At 35.5% G+C, this 3,967-nt stretch overlaps 1 long non-coding RNA gene across 1 annotated transcript; it reads left to right on the forward strand.

Annotated features, from left to right (window-relative positions):
* Positions 1-918: 918 nt before the first annotated feature.
* On the forward strand, positions 919-3,533 carry LOC122644249. Its single transcript, XR_006330260.1, has 3 exons — positions 919-1,049; positions 1,638-1,646; positions 3,523-3,533. It is a non-coding gene; the product is annotated as an uncharacterized LOC122644249 (long non-coding RNA).
* Positions 3,534-3,967: the final 434 nt, after the last annotated feature.

Consider the following 3,967-nt stretch of genomic DNA (forward strand, 5'->3'; position numbering starts at 1 on the left):
TATAACATCAAAAATCAACATGAAAGTGTACTACACTACTACTAATATACTATGCCACTATGGTTTAATTCATGAAAGTGTAACTAATACCCATTAGTGTATATGAAAGTATGAAAAATTGAAAATATAGATAACCTATCAAATAATTGAAAGCAATAGTAAAAATCAAATGATAGGCTAACTGTTTCATCAAGCTTGATAGCAATAGTCTTTCTTCAGTGTGTGTGATTTGGAGTAAAGCAACCTGAACAAAGTAATAGGTATATATTAATATATATGAATTTGATGAAAGAGGAGAGGAAATTATGTATTTAAAAGCCAAAAAATAATTTAAGATAGATAACTAATATAGTAATCAAAGATCAAATTATTAAAGTCAAGTAATCAACCAAATATAGATAACTTTAAGTCCTTAACTAATCTTCAAAGATCAAAGTTTAAAGTTCAAACTTCAAAGTTTAAACAATCCATAATCATAATATCCAAAAGGACCAAAACTAATTAATTATCATATTCATCTAAAAGATCTGCATTTGGCAGATTTTCTTGTCGTGGCTCTTCGACACCAACATAGTCATCTACGACATTCTCGTCGTCATTCACATCATCTTCCTCTTCTTCCTCATCTTCATCTAGCTCAGAGTCATCCTGAACATCAGCCATCCTTGAGCTACCTCTCCCTCTAGCATGTCCACAGCGTGAATATGTCACATCGGCTCTAGAGGTTGATGCTTGAGTTCTCCTTGGTCGGATGGGGGCTTCAATCGATGCCCCCATTGCTCTACCAACATCATCCCACGTGAGATCATCATTGGGATGGACTAAATCTTCCTCTGACTGGGTAACCATCCACTCACTAGACCAATCCAGCTCATCAAGAATAGTGGATCATATGTTTTGTTTTTGCCTTCCAACTCACGTCTCTGTTGAAACCTTTCATGGAGGCGGCTATTGTATTGAACATAGACTAGATCATTCAAACGAGAATGTTCCAGTCTATTCCTCTTTTTGGTATGAATCTGAATTCATAAACAAGAGAGAACAAAAAAGTCATTTTTCAATAAAAAGACATAACAAAAGTGGAAAAAAAAAAGTCTAAAAAATAAATTAAAAGTAAATGTAATCATGTAAGTTAATACTTAATACTTACAAACTCAAATGTGCTCCAGTTGCGCTCGCAACTAGAAGAAGAGCAACAAAGGCCTAGTATGCGTCGTGCAAGCTTTGAAAGCTCAAAAGCACGACCTCCATTTGTACTCCACCAAGTAACTATAAAAATATAATAAAAAAACTGAATTAATAGTAATACATCATAGACATAGTAGCATACAACGTAGGTACAAACTAAAAATACTAAGTTACTTACTAGGATTTATGGTTGTCCGTTGTCTAATCGCCATATCCCTCCCGAAACAACCCTTTGAATATCTATAATCATCAATTTGCAAAGTTATCTTGTCTTGTATAGCAGGGTCAACTACCAATCTGGTCATGACATCAACCAATGAGATGTGTAGATTGGCAATCAGTTCGCCATTTTCATTTTCCTTGAACATGAAAAATTTTCCGGGATTAAGAAATAGTGCGGCTCCATACAATGGACGCTCCATCTGACACTCCCAACGCCTGTTGATGAGCACATTTATGTGTGAAATCTTAGGGTATAAAACATACATTTTACCACATTGGACAGAGTTACTCGGTGCTTTCTTATGCTTTTCAGGTTTTAGGTGAATTCTTGTGAAAATGGAGGAGATGATGCTAAGGAAATGTTTTTAAGCTGTTTAGAGGTGTTAATGGCTTGGATGCGTAGCCCATCGAGTCAGCTTCGCAACGGTTCAAACGGCACTTGATTCCAAGTTGAAACAAAGAAGTTACGGCCGTTTCCATAACGAAGCGCGAAACTGGTCTGTAGGGGTTTATTTATAATTATTGACAGTCGGACAGGGACAAAATGAAGCAAAAGTTCAGATGCCAGGGGTCTTAACGCAATAACCAGAAGTTATATTTCTTGTACCGAAAAGATTCCATTTGGAGGGCTCTGGACAGTCCAACTTCAACTTGAGATATCTTGGGCTCCCGAACTCCAAATTGGACGAAATTTGGGTCTATTTTGGGTGATTTTTCACAAGGAACACAATGGTGAGGCCTATATAAGCACCCCATGCTCCACGTTTTCTGAAGGACAGAATGGTTATTTTATTTATTCTTGAAGGAATCCTAGTCATCACCCTTACTCTCTCTCTCCTCTAACTTCTCAAGGGCACTTCTGGAATTCTACTTGGGATAGATTTATTTTGAAAGATATTCTCTCACCTATGGAAAGTTGAAAAATCAAAGATGCTTTGATTTTATTGCTTGGAGAAGATATCTACAAAGAAAAGGAAGCACTTGTTAGAATTGGAAGTTTACTTTTCTAGAAATAGAAAGTCTATGTAAACAATCTTCTCTTCTTCTTCTTTCTATTTTTTTTCTTTTTTCTTAGGATTCAAGGCATTGTAAAAGAGGAAGGAGAAGAGAATATTCTCTTTTCTTAGGGAATATTTCTCCTACACTTCCCTCTTCTCTCTTCTCCTCTTTTCCCCTTATAAATACCCCTTGCCCTCTAGGTTATAAGAAGTTAGTTTTTTAGTTCAGTTTTTAGTTAGTTTCTAGTTCAATTTTAATTCAGTTTTTTAGTGTAATTTTTATTTCATTCACTTAGTGAAATTTTCTTTTCTTTTCCTATTTTTGGCTTAAGTTCTTAGTTTTGATTTCAAGTTCTTAGTTTTGATTTCATAAGTCTAGTTTAATGGTTGTAATAGTTTTAGTTTAAAGCTTCCTAGTCTAAGTTCCTATGTTGATGACAAGACATGGAGATTTAGAAGAGGAAGCCATGGTGAGTTTATTCAAGTATTCAAGCACATCAAGGTATCTCATTCTCTAAACCCTTAATCTCATTCTCCCTTTCCTCTATCTCTTTCTATCTTCTTCTTCTTCTCCCTCTATTTCTTTTATTTTTTTTATATGGTTGTGGTATGTGGATGCACTTTTATTCCCTTATTTCTTTTTATGTGATTATGAAGTGTGGCTACGTTTTTGTTATTCCTTTCAATTCGCTTTAGTTTGATAGGTTAGATGCTCATGTGTTAGGACGCCAATTTAATCCCTTAATTTTGTTAGATGCTTATGAGTTAGGATGCATTAATTTTCATTAGTTTAATTAGTTTAATTTAACACTTTAATTTGATCTACTTTGCATTACTTTTAAGTTAATTAAATAGAGTGGCGTATATCTCCTCGTGTTCGACCCGTAGCTACGATTGACCCGTACGCTTGCGGTATTATTTTAACTCAAACACCTGTCAATGATACTTATAATTTTCTTCCACAGCCGTTCTTTATGTGCTAAATGTTCACGTATTTTCTTTTTTGCCTCTTCCATAGCAACATAAACTTCAGGCATTGCAAGCCTCTCATCACCATCAACAATCCTCAAAACAACAATAAGTGGCTTCGATGCTCTAATAAAATCCTCCACAGTGTTCCAAAATGGTACAGCAAACACCGTTTCTTCCACTTTCTTTCCAGCCTCTGTCTTTGACAAATTAGAACCCTTCCACTCATCAGAAATAAACAAATGCTTCAATGCATCCTTATGCCTAACTAAGCTCTGACATGTCAAACAAGCAGTTGCAAATCTAGTAACTGCAGCTCTCACAAGATCTTTTTATCCAGTTCTTTTCCTCATTGCATCAAGAAGACGTGTGTGCCTGTAGATGAAGGTGGTTATTTTTTTTGCCTTACCTATCACATTCTTAAAGTCTCTCAGACCACCTATATCCTCCAACATCAGGTCTAAACAATGGGCTGCACAAGGAGTCCAGTATAGCTTTCTTCTCTTTTCCATAAGCATTTTACCAGCCAACTTATAGTTTGAAGCATTGTCAGTCACAACTTGAATGACATAATCCTCACCAATCTCATC

This window comes from Telopea speciosissima, chromosome 10 (genome assembly GCF_018873765.1).
Source record: "Telopea speciosissima isolate NSW1024214 ecotype Mountain lineage chromosome 10, Tspe_v1, whole genome shotgun sequence".
Taxonomy (NCBI): domain Eukaryota; kingdom Viridiplantae; phylum Streptophyta; class Magnoliopsida; order Proteales; family Proteaceae; genus Telopea; species Telopea speciosissima.